The sequence below is a fragment of the Mus caroli genome, chromosome 15 (genome assembly GCF_900094665.2).
Source record: "Mus caroli chromosome 15, CAROLI_EIJ_v1.1, whole genome shotgun sequence".
Lineage (NCBI taxonomy): Eukaryota > Metazoa > Chordata > Mammalia > Rodentia > Muridae > Mus > Mus caroli.
In genome coordinates this window covers 84,766,847-84,780,552 of record NC_034584.1, presented here as the reverse complement: position 1 = coordinate 84,780,552, position 13,706 = coordinate 84,766,847, and the positions used below count along the sequence as shown (strand labels likewise).

At 42.3% G+C, this 13,706-nt stretch overlaps 1 pseudogene; it reads left to right on the top strand.

Annotated features, from left to right (window-relative positions):
- The first annotated feature begins 3,881 nt into the window (after positions 1–3,881).
- Positions 3,882–12,436, top strand: LOC110310085 (annotated as a pseudogene).
- The last annotated feature ends 1,270 nt before the right edge of the window (positions 12,437–13,706 follow it).

Sequence of the window (13,706 nt, the reverse complement as noted above, 5' to 3'; positions counted from 1 at the left end):
ATTATGGGATTTCTACTTTTGACATTTCCCCCTCCTCATTCATTGCCATCATCTCCTTCCAGTTCTGTTCTCTCTCCTCTCTCTCTCTCTCTCTCTCTCTCTCTCTCTCTCTCGTTTATTCTGGTCACGTGTTTTGTGACTTCCTGGCTCTCTATTCATATCTGACATGGGGATATCTGCAACCCCAGAGGAAGTTTGTAGCCTGATGGGCTTTTCTACAGAGTCACGAAGATTCCATGGAACAGGCCCTCCAAGTCTCTCTAAAGTTACTCTGTTCTCTGCTCTGTCGCTGGTGTTCTGAGACTAGGTCAGGGTACAGATGAGACTCCACTGTTCTCCTGGCAAACTGTATCTAGTTTCACATGATTATGGAAACATCCTTTTGTTTAGCTTGAGTCACGTCCTGGCTGTTGCCTCGGAGACCTAGGAAGAAAGAATAAAGTTTTGACTTCCTAAGGAAAGAGTAAAGGTTTGACTTTCTGGGGTTAGAAGAAGGGAGTGCTTCCTCTAGCATGTATATTAGCACTCCAGTTCTGTAGGAATGACCTCAAATACTGAGTATGGTGCCTTACTAGTGAATTATAGGAATTAAATAGAGCACAATTGGAAGCATTAAAACTATAGCTCACGGCTATGTAAACATGGCCTTTATGTTTAACTATATGTTTGGAGAAATATTAATTTATTTATTTAATATTTTGCAAGGAATTTAAGACTGTCTTAAGGATCACGGGAATGGTCATTACCTACATTTAAAAACTGTGCACATTGCTCTGTGTTTCATTTGTTGGGTCTTGATTTGCTTAAGGGAGAGGAAGACTATAAATGCCCACTAAAAAAAAAAATAGTTCGATTAGTTAAAAATGGCATATAGAGAAATAAACCTGTCAGTTGTATTTTGGGAGAGTTGTATAAGAATAAATGATTGTTATGTACCAGAAAGATTCACCACATGGAAAGAAAGTAATGCTTTATGCTATTTGCAGAAAATATAAAAATGTGTTTCTCATAATTATTTCAAGTTTCTACTAGTAATAACCTGTCTTAAGTTTATAATAACAACGCAAGACTTTCTTTCCAAATTCCTTTGCGGTACTGAAAAGTCTCTTTCAAACTTCCACCCACGACTCTGCTCTTCAAGAACTTGCTAGTTGTCTCTAAATTGTATTGCTAGGTGGAGTTTTTAAATCAGAATAGCTTCTCTGGGGTTGTGTATTTTCAACAGAGGGGTATAATTTTAAGGATTTTCATAACTTAATGGTAAGAATAGCATTACTTTCAAAATAATATTAATGATATTAAAAGTATGAAAATTGCTTCCCAGATAAACCAAAGGTTAACTTCTACATAGGTGCCAACAATATCCACCTTCAGAAGGAACAGCGGTGCTTATGAGTGGGTTTGTTTCTGAGGGTTTAAACATCAGAAAGTTTATTTTCTCACAGGTTTCAGGCTGCAGAGTTGAAGATGAAAGGGCCTCAGTGCTGGTTTCTTGCATGGCCTTTCTCCACGGCCTTCAGATGCCCATCTTCTTCTCCATGTTTCCTTTGTATTGCTTTCTCTTCCCATGTGCCTGGCCAAGCTTTCTCTTAACAGGACACCCATTACAGTAGATTGGAGCCCAATCAACATTTTAATTAATTTTATATTAATTACCTCTCAAAGCTATACTTTTTTTTGTAGTTTTAAAAAGGGTTTTTTTTTTTAAATTAGGTATTTTCCTCAATTACATTTCCAATGCTATCCAAAAAGTCCCCAATACACTCCCCCCCAGTCCCCCACCCACCCACCCCCACCCCTTGGCCCTGGCATTCCCCTGTACTGGGGCATATAAAGTTGGCAAGTCCAATGGGCCTCTCTTTCCAGTGATGGCCGACTAGGCCATCTTTTGATACAAATGCAGCTAGACTCTTGACTCAAAGCTATATTTACACAGCATCATAGTCTGTGGGTCTGTGTGTCAGATGTTAATACTTCAACATACAAAGTTTGAAATGGGAAAATGCAGGCCACAATAATACACTTATGAGTGGACTTATTTATCTTCATCCTATTCTACTTCTTAACTTCTTACTCACCCCGCCCCCAGAGGTAAACAGATATATGGTGGACTCTGGCACACAAAGTAACAAGTTCCAAATTTGTGGGTAGATACATAATATATAATAAGTTTAACTGAGTAAAGTCACAGCATTTGATCAAAATATGTCACGGTGAATGGGAAGGACCATGGTCACATGGGCTACCATGGTGTGCTCAGTAAAGCACACTCATACTTGTATTTGCTGTCTTTCAGCAATGCAAAGTAGAAAGACCAACTATTCTGTGGAATTGGCATTCATAGGTTAGAGCACTCATTCGGCAGTCTTCAAGTCTTATGAAATATTTAATATCATGAACAATATGCTATAACATTGTAACTACTAGAAAAAAAATGAATAGAAAACACAATTTAAATGTTTTAATGTTTTTCATAAAATTTGTATCATAATTTATAGTTTCTAGACTTTGCCACATAATCATATAATAATTTTTGGACTAATATCCCTCATGTCTTTATTTTTATATACTAGTGATTATATTTCTAGTTTTCATGATGCACAATTGTGAGAAATTATTTTTTATCATAAAATTATAAAAAATTGTATAACTTTTCATGGGAAATATGATACCTATATTAGTGAAACACTGAGAAATCCAGTCTTTGCTATGCCTTAGTATATCTGCAAAGACAGAAGAAAGACACAGTCTTTCTCTGAGTTGTTTATATCCACTCTAGGAATAAAATGTTCCGCCCTCAGTGTGTCAACATTCCCTTCATGGAAGGAAGTGTAAGCGTCAGATGCTGTGTGCCTATGTGTTAAATTTCTTAGGCATTTAATGGTAGCAAAATTAACCTCCAGGTGTTATTATTCCATATTTATTTATTTCTGGCAAGATAAACTGCGTCATCACACAATTTTGAAAGATGAGCAGAATACCTTAGATTCTCCTCTGTATATGTGGAAAGAAACATTTCATGATATTCAAACAAGTAGCAGTCTCCCCTTGACTTTTACATGTCTTAGGAATGTCCTTAGCTTGTGGAAGGCCAGGATAATTCGATGCTTATCTTGAAGGTCACTGGCTCTTTAAACATCAAGTAAAACTGAGCACAGTGATTTAAAACTCGAAACAAGAAAGATACAGAGAAGAGAATTCTTCCATCAGAAACCAGCTGCAACCTCAGAAAGGACAGTGTGGAATCTGGGATGCAACCAGTAAAGTTATGAAATTTGGTCATTGCGCGGGGCAGTAAAATTTAAACTTCTCAGTATAAAATCACTGTTGCCTTTAGTTACATCCCTTTGACGTAAGACAACAATAAAAATCTATAACTTATTTTGTAGAAGACATAGCTGCAAGCTAACAGCTTGAGAAAGCATTGCTGAGGTGTCAGAGTTTTCTATCTAGCCAACTATCAATGTGATGTACTATCAGAATTATAGCCAAATGTGGGTATTACAAAAAATAAAAATGATAATAATATGAGCAGAGGTTTGTGGCAAGTGAGTTTGAATGATGCTGAAGTTTTCATTACTTATGAAATTTATGGGAAAGCATGAGTTTAGATGTATGTGACAAAACTTTAGGTCATTATAAACAAATAGTAAAGATATAGGATATAGCTAAGGGACCAAGGCAAACCAAAGCTTGCTCATAAATATTGTACTAGAATTCGTGGCATGGATTTTAATTAACCAAAGATCTCTAGAAGAAATGATAAACTTGAAATGTACTTGCCTTTCAGTCTAAGCCAGTGCCCTGAGTGGACCTTAGGTGCTGGATCTGTACTCATTCCCACAACACCCAGAGGAAGCTCAACTCCCAGGTACTCTAACATGCCCAGGATCACAGGTGAGGAGGCTACACCATCTGCCCCAACACCAGGAATGACTGGGACCCCTGGGATCCAGGGACACAGGAACCCCCTCCTGGCCAGTGGCACAGGTTCCTTTCAGGCTGAGCCAGTGCCTTGAGCAGACTTTGGGCACTGGCTCTGCACCCAGTCCCTCAACACCCTGAGGAAGCTCCACTCCCAGGTACTCTAATACACCCAGGATCACAGGTTTTCAGGATCCCAGAGGCAGCTTGATTCTCAGGAGCTCTGACATACCCAAGATCTCAGGATGACAGGATCCCAGAATCATAGGGTCACAAAACAGCTGGACTATGAGTAGTTCTGACATAACCAAGATCAGAGGAGGGATAGGGTCCAGTCAGAGACAGCAAGGGCAGGTAGCACTAAAGATAATCTGATGGCAGGAGGCAAGTGCAAGAACATAAGCAACAGAAACCAAGGTTACTTGGCATCATCAGAACTGAATTCTCCCACCATAGCATGTCCTGGCTACCCCAACACACTGGAAAAGCAAGATTCAGATCTAAAATCACTTCTCATGATGGTGATAGAGGACTTTAAGAAGGTTAAAGAAAAAGAGGAGAATACAGGTAAACAGCTAGAAGCCCTTGAAGAGGAAACACAACAATCCCTTAAAGAATTACAGGAAAACACAGTCAAACAGGTGAAGGAAATGAACAAAACCATCCAAGATCTAAAAAATGGAAATAGAAACAATAAAGAAGTCACAAAGGGAGACCACCCTGGAGTTAGAAATCCTAGGAAAAATATCAGGAGTCATAGATGCAAGCATCACCAAGAGAATACAAGAGATAGAAGAGAGAATCTCAGGTGCAGAAGATACCATAGAAAACATTGACACAACAGTCAAAGAAAATACAAAAAGCAAAAAGCTCATAACATAAAATATCCAGGAAGTTCAGGACTCAATGAGAAGACCAAACCTAAGAATAATAGTTACAGAAGAGAGGGAAGATTCACAACTTAAAGGGCAGGTGATGAGCCCAGAAAGTCTGCCTAACACAACGGTGTTGATGACATCTACTCCACATATCAAGGACCTGTGTGCCTCTGAAGCCTGGAGTGCCAGCTTATCCATCTCTATTGGGCCAGTGACAGTGAACTCTAAGGAGACCATCAGCCTCTGGAGGCAGACCCCAACCCCAGTTTCTTCTACCCTCTTGGGAACTACTGAATTGTCTTCTTTTGGGACTTCTGCTGGTACAAGCATGAGCACCCCTATACCTGAGCCTATAACCTCTCAGGAAGTTTTCAGCAAGACATCATCACTGCTTTCAGAAGCATCAAATGTAGCCAGTGACCCTCCCCTGTCACCGTAGCCAATCCTGTGGCAGACAGTACTGTGGCATCTACATCTACCTTTAAAGGGACCAGTGCACTCCCCGCCACTGTGACAACAAGCTCTGACGAGACAAGTGGACCCTCTGTGACTGCAACAGTAAGCTCCAAGACCAGTGGTCCCACTGTCACCATGGCTACTGGGTCTCTGGGGCCCTCCAATGAGGTGCATGAACTCCCTGCCCCCATAGCAGCCAATTCTGTGGAGAGTTCCAATGTGGCCCGTGACACTCCAGTCTCCAGCATAAAAATATTCACAGCAGCTAAGATCCCATAACATGTTGCTGGTGCCCATGCTTATTACCTTGTTGGTGGTTTTGGTTCTCCTGGCGCTACTACTGTTGTGGTACAGGAGGCGGAGGACTGGGACCCTGACCCCGAGAAGAGGTGGAAAACGGAATAAGGGGATGAGTGCCTGGGCTGGGCCAACCCCGTTTCCTGATGATCGGGCCCCAACTGTATCAGAGTTATGGGGCAACATAGACTCTGAGGTACCGAAGTCAGAAAGCTACAGGCAGCGGCCCTCGTTCACTACTTTCTTGGACAGACAGCCGTCTCATCATGGCTCTATAGTACTAAAAGAGGTGAAGCCTGCGTCGGGTCCCAACCTGAAGGGGGAGGAAGAGCCACTTATGGCCAGTAAGGCTGAAGCTGTGGAAACCCCAACTTCTGACGGGCCCACAAGCCAAAGTTGAGGCTGTGCCTCAATCTCAAGGAGCAACAGGTATTCATCCAACCTGCTCCTTAACCCTGGATCCTGCTGTCAGCTGCCGCACACTCTGCATTTGTGAATATTTGTGGACCAAATCCTTCCTTCCATTCATTCATTCATTCTTCATCCATTCATTTCCTCCCAACTCCCCACCCCACCTCCACTGTCTCCCACCTCCCCTTCCTCCATGCTCCCTTTAACCAGTTGCTGATTCTCCACGAGGATAATCTTAGTTCACCTACATTTTCCCAAGGATCCCCCTTGGAATGCTAGGATCCAACAAGAAGAATGAAATGACAGGCCAGAAAACTCCCTAGGATGAAGCTGTGAAGTACATGCACACATCCCCTCCCCAGCAGGTGCCCCTTCAGGACTACCTCTCAATTACCATTTGCTTTGAGGCCAGCTTACATAGAGCCTGGATGGCAACACCCAGCTTGCTCTTGGGTGAGCTGTGTGACCTGTGACTTTTCCCAGAGCACTCTGATTTGGGGCTGGCTGGTAGCTGCTGGGGGGAGCCTGCCAGAGATCGGTCACTTCTTGGGGTAGGGACGAGGAGAGTTTCTGGCTCCATGTAGTCCCCCCGCACCTGATGTATCTACTTGGAAGTATGGTTTGTGTGAAAGATAGGACAATTCAGGTGATGGCTGTGAACAGTACTGGTCAGTATAGACCATGGGAGAGAGCAGGGCAGGTGCTAGTGAACTCCAAAGGGAGGGATGCAGGAGCAATCAATCCCTTTGTAGTGCTCAGACAGGGCACAGCTAAAACCCCAAGTGTGTCTGTAGCTCCCAGAAGAATGCAAATGTGATGGGGACTAAATGTGCCATCAAGTGTGAGTTTTTTTTTTTTCAGCTAAGCTACTATATCCTTTCCTCAAAGGCTCCCTCCCACCAGCACATGCCACAACCACACCGTGCACACAGCAGCAGGCACACATGTAGGAAAGGGAGAAGAGTCAGCCCAGTGTGGGGACTGAGTGCTGCAAACCACTGGTTTTCATGCTTTCCCCTATAGGCTCAATTGTCTGTTTCCTCTTTCATCCCAAGACTGAAGCCCTTCCCTTGTCTCAGGCGAATAGAGAGAGTTAAAGACAGGTCCAGGAGGTGGGACATGGATGCCACAGACTCCCTAAGGGTATGAGGCAGAGAGAGGGAACAGGCTTCTGACTGGACATCCTCTGGTAACAGCCCGGGCACATGATCCTAAGGTGGTTGCTAGAGGAGATGTGCAAGAGGAAGCTATTGAGTCAGAGGGCCCTGTCCTTGAGAACAGACTGACCTACAGAAAGAGACATATGCGTGTGGTTGTATGTCGCCTGGATGGGAAAGGGAAAGGCAGGAGGGAGGGGACAAGGAATGGAAAGGGACATGGACCAGCTGCCACCACATCAAGCTGTCATCGTCTCCTTCCCAACAGAGTCTGTGGGGAAGAGGAAGGGCTGAGCTGGGTACCCCTGGGCCACACTGAACCCATTTCTGGTGCTCACTAAGCGCTGTGTGGGCTCAGCTATAACAGAGATGGCTCAAGTGAGTTTCAGATGTTCCTTAAGGGACACAGCAACTTTGGGGTTGATTTTTGCCAAACTCTGTGTCCTGATTTCAGGCTCAGAAGAAAATGTCACCAAGCTGAGAGGTCAATAGCTCTGCCTGTCTTGTTCCACTGTCACTTCTGAGGTGTTTCAGGTTTTGAGGGGCAGGGAGGAAGACAAGGAAATGGGGTAGAGATGGTGGATAGCACCCAATGGGACCTCAGCCCCGACAAGGTCAGATGTTCTGAGTGCTGAGTGGAATGAAAGACGAAAGTGTCACAAGAGGACCCAAACTAGGGAGTGGTTGGTATTCTACCTCTGAAGGAAGAAAGGGAAGCTTAACATTTGTCCCAGGGTCTTGGCCACATCTCTCTTCCTAGTGGCTCTGGTGCTGGGCAAGCAGCAAGTACTCAGTGCATGTTGCCATGAATAAACAAATGGATGGATGGATGGATGGATGGATGGATGGATGGATGAGGCTTTGGCAGATAGCAAGGGGAAGGCATTTAACCCAAAGACTAGTAATGCAAAAGTAGGTCAGAGGAGCAGGGATCATGAGTCCCTTCAGCTCAGGAGAGAGAAAGCCCAGGAAGCACCAGATATGGGAAACGCAAAAACAGAAGAAAATAAGGCAAATAGAAACAGGGAGATGTAAAACACGGTGACAATTTCAACTCCATCACTTACGAAACCATATTAAGTGGCTTGTGTTTCCGACATCCTGGCCTTGTCTTGTCTTCAGAAATGTGGAATGGCCTCAGAAATGCCTGTGGCTGACATGGGGTAGGGAAAGCAAATGACCTGTAAATACAGGTGTATTACCTCATTTGTAATAGAAGCTATATTCTGAGTGTTCAGTGTGATCCTTCTAAAGCTGGGGAATTTAAGTGTGATTTTTTCACCTTTTCTGTGTTTTACACAATAAATGTCTTTACTTTTACAATAAGAAAAAAAGAAAGAAAGAAAGAGAGAAAGAAAGTGGAAAGAGTTTACTCTAGCATCTTGACAGCACACCTGAATGCTCTAGAACAGAAAGCAGCAAATACACCCAAGAGGAGTAGACAGCAGGAAATAATCAAACCCAGGGCTGAAAACCACCAAGTAGAAATGAAAACTCTACAAAGAATCAACCAAACCAGGAGTTGGTTCTTTGAGAAAACCAACAAGATAGATAAACCCTTAGCCAGACTAACCAGAGGGCACAGAGACAGTATCCAAATTAACAAAATCAGAAAAGAAAAGGTAGAGATAACAATAGAAACTGATTCCTCAAAAATTAATCAGAAATTCAAAATTCAAAAAAATAATCAGATCCTAGTACAAAAGCCTATACTCAACAAAATTGGAAAATCTGGACAAAATGGACAATTCTCTAGACAGACACCACATGCCAAAGCTAAATCAGGATCAGATAAACCATCTAAACCAGGAAGCAGCAGGGAGGCTAACTGCAGATCTTCTCCTTTTCCTCCTCTCCTCCAAATCCAAATCCCCAGTCGTATTCCCAGCTTTGGGGCAGACTGCCTACAGCAGCCTTCCCTTCCTGTCTGCTCGCATCTCCAACACACAGACCTCCTCCTCCAACCTCCCTTCATGGCTTTTTATGTTATCCCAGCCCCCAACTCCAGCAGACATTTCCTGGGAACCCGCAGGCCACTCCTGCTGGGCCAGCAGGTAGCCTAACTGACAATTCTTACCTTTCTCCTCTCCTACAAATCCAGACCCTAGTCTCATCCCCAACTCTGGAGCAGACCACCTGCTGTGACCTCTCCCTCTTCTTTGCCCCCATCTCCAGATGATCACCCAAATCTTCACCTTCAACCTTCCTCCCCTTCATCTTGTTAACCTGGACCCCAACTGCAGCAGTCATTCCTTGGTGAATCCTCCAGTCAAGCCTGCTAAAGAAACACACAGGCCACGTAAGCATGTAGGCAAACTTCAGGTCTACATTTCTTCAATTCTGCCCTGCTTTGTTTCTATGATATGGCAAAAAATATTTTTTATGTGTTTCCCACATCAAATTTTCATACAATCTATGTGTACATGCTCTCCTCTATACCTAAAGCCTTCCCTAAATTATTCATGACAAATGCAATGGAAATGCTATACAGATAGCTGCTAGACTGGACTTTCTAACAAAGCTTTCAAATGTCTGCATAGTTGAGTACAGACAGGTCCCAATTTGCTCCTGGTTGCTGTGACAAGTGAAAGCAACTTTGGGGATAAGAGAGGGGATTCAGGGCAGGTCAAGGCAGGAGCCTAGAGATAGGTACTGAACCACAGTCCAAAGAAGATGCTGCTTGCTGGCTTGCTCAGTACCTTTCTTATATAATCCGTGTCTACCTACCCAGGAATGGCACTGCTCACAGTGGGCTAGATCTTCCTGTATCAAGTAGCAGTCACAAAAATGTCCCACAGACAAGAAATAGGCCAAATAGAAGTATTGCCTTCATTGAGGGTTCCTCTTTGCAGCTGTGTCAGGTTTTCAGCAAGATTGGCCATCACAAGAGTCAGTTACTTTGTTTTGCAGCTGATTGAATGTATGGTTGGGGAACTCATACGTTTTATGATGGATGATTTTTATTGTCAAGTTGACATCACCCCGATCCGGGAAAGTTATAAATTATTTGAGATATCTACATACTATAGTATGTATAGTAATTCATGCACTTAAAGTATTAATTCAATTCAGCGGCTTTTCGTGGAAAGGCATACAACTGTCACACAATATTTTAGACTTGTGTTTGTCATGATCTTGTACATTTTAGAAATTGTTGAAATGAACATTTTAACAATTTCATTATTTACATAAGCAGTGTATATAATTGCAGGGTATTTGTGATGTTTCAATGCATGGATAGATTACATAATACTCAAAGGTTCAAAGAGATGGGTAAGCTTGTCTCGATTTGAGAACACTCAAAATCCTTTGCTGCAGCTGTTTGACACCACGAGCTGGTCTTTTCTCTAGCCACTCTGGGCAGCCAAGTGAGAACTGGATCTGAAATCAAAAGCCACAAAGGCTTTTGGAAAATCGTTAAAGGTTCAGCAAGTCATAGGAGAAACGATTCAGACAGGGTTATGAGCTGTTTTCAAAGTCAAGGAGTGGAATGTATTGGTGACAATCAAGATGGGAAGGCTGAGTTCAGAGAGAGTAAGAAAGTAGATACTTAACATGCCTTGGCTATGGCTACTGGATAAGGTGGCCAAGGTTATCTCCCAGGCATCTGATGCAAGTAACGAGGTGGGTGTTTTAGTAACTCTTGAAGCTCTGGAGCAGGAGTAGCATAGCAGGGTTAGGGGAAAGAACAGGGAGCAGGTGACAGACTTGAAAAGTCAGTCTCGTGGTGTGTTCGCTGAATTTGTAGGCATACATCTCAGGGTGAAATGTTGCTGTGTGCCAGTTAACTCATTATGCAGATCCCTTTCCTTGGATGGAGAGGTTGACTTTAGCTCTCGAGGATGCTTAGTTATTGAGATCTTGGGAAATGAACTAGAAGAGGGACATGTACAAGGAGAAGTAGCAAGGTCTGGTGAATATCCTATTAGAGCCAATAGTCTGTGGGTGTATTTTGAATAAATTAAGTTTGATGGGTGTAGGGAAAAAGGACTATTTTGGTTGTCTTTGAATCTCTTAGTTATTTATATATACATTATAATTATATATACACACATATATTAACAATTAGAATTACATTATATTTCCCCCTCTTTTTCCATCAAAGTTCCCTTTCCTCCCCCAACTTTATAGCCCCCTTTTGATTATTGTTGCACATGTATGTGTATGTATGCACACATACATGAATAGAACCCACTGAGTTTACCTTTGAATGCATATGGTTTCAGGGCTGATCACTCTGCATTGGACAAAAATATGGGGGTTCATTCCTGGGGGAATCTAATTCCTCCTCTATCAGGAACCATTACTTGTCTAGGGGTGGGCCACTTCCTGGTATTCTGCTAATCCCTCTTTCTCTATGTTCCCTGAGGAATAGATGCAGTAACTCTCATGTAGGTCTGTCCGTGGGGGCTGGATTCCCCATTAGTTATTGATCTCTGCATAGTGTCCAGTTGTAGTTTTCTATGCTGGTTTCCATTTTCTGTAAAGAGAGGCTTCTTGGGTGAGTGGTGGTAGCCACATGTATCTGTGGGTACAAAAGGAAGTTTTAGAATGAGCTAAGGAATTACACTAACAAAGTGCTGAGAGGCGGTAGTTATCATCGAAGGGCCATGGCCTCACAAGCCCTGGGAAGCTGGCTAGGTTTCCAGTATTACACAATGAATCTCTCTCTCTCTCTTGTTAAGTCCAATTAGATAGCTCTTGATTACCACTAACATGTGAGTGCCACTTACTGTCACTTTGTGGATGTTTTACCTTACTGACCGTTGTGGTAGTTCCTAGGTTTTGCAGTTGGGTAGGACTAGTAGGCTCTCTTGGCAGGTTTCATAGTATTCTAGGCCTATGAAGGATAGACTACAGGAAAGTAGACTTCAGTCAGATCCAGCTTGAATCACCAGAGTTCTGTGTCTTAAGTGTACAATATCTTCAGGAATAGTGGCCCAGCCTTGACCCCTGAGAGGCAGATAAGGGCTACATTGATAATCTCTGTTGTTTCAGGAGTCACTCGGACTCCCCCAAGCACCCATTTGAAAGGAATTTTCTTTTGCCTAGTACTGGGTGGTGGTGGTGGGGGGTTGTTCACCTATGGCTCTTGTGGGAAGTGTTGCTAACCAAAATATATATGCAATTCATATATGTATTGTGGGTAATTTTAAGTAAAGATAAAAATATGGCTGTTACCTTTGTCTCTCATCCCCTCTTCTCTTTTCTAGTGGCCTCCCTCCCTCAGCCGAAGCACCTGCACGGAAACAGAACCATAATCCCTTCCCGACTGAACTTCCCAATCAAGGTCAAATAGATTCTCTTTCCTTATCCATTTTCAGTTGTGTTTTCTTGAAATCCTTCTGTGGTGTGTGCATGTGTGCATGTGTGCATGTGTGTGCATGAAGGTGTACATGCTGTTCTCTCTCTCTCTCTCTCTCTCTCTGTGTAGGTAGAGAGTCTAGAGATCAATGTCAAGAGATTTTCTTTATCATCTTTCACTTTATCTTTTTTTTTTTTTGAGACAGGTCTCTCACGGACTAGCACTAGACAGTGCTGCCCAGGGATTATGCCATCCAGCACTGGGGCTATAGTCCTGCACTAGGATTTTACATGAGTCCCGGGAATTCAGGGCCTTCTTTTTCCTTCCACACAACACATTACCCACTTAACCACTTCTGAAACCAAGAAAAATAACTTTTTGATAATAACAGTTGGTTTCTGTTGAACATTTTTCTACTTGACTATTTTTCTTTTTTTAAATTTTTAATATTTTTTATTATGTATTTTCCTCCATTACATTTCCAATGCTATCCCAAAAGTCCCCCATACCCTCCCCCCCACTTCCCTACCCACCCATTCCTTTTTTTTTTTTTTTTGGCCCTGGTGTTCCCCTGTACTGGGGCATATAAAGTTTGCAAGTCCAATGGGCCTCTCTTTACAGTAATGGCCGACTAAGCCATCTTTTGTTAAATGGTAGTGAAATATATATATATACATATATATGTATATACATATACACATATGTATATAATATATATTCAAACATTTATGCTATAAATTATACTATACTTTATATTTTCCTGGACAACACACTTCTAAATTTGCCATCCCAAACTATATGGAATCATGAAGTAGCGATGCTTATTACACAGGTAAATGGGAAGTTCTCTATTGTAACTCTACATCATTTAAAGAAATTCATGTAAACAATGATATTTCTTCCTTCTGTTTGACTTGACTTTATATTTCTAAAAACGATTATTTTGTCTTGATTTGAATTTCAGGACATACATAGAAGGCACAGTAATTCCAGGGGCTGGTGTGGTGACTCTAAATCTGTGGGCCCCTGGAACAAGTGTTTTGCTTGCTTGGGACACAGCTCTGTGCAGTTACTGTTCTTTCATTAGAAAACAAGTAAAGGTTTCAGTCAATTCCATAACTGCAATGGAACATTAATGAATTATAAACAATTAATGTATTAATAAATTATGAATTAAATATGATTTATTAATGATTTATGGTCAATGATTAATAATTCAACTTTTTAATAGCTATCATGAAGCATACCTTTCCTGTTTGCCAAGATTCCTTGTTTTGA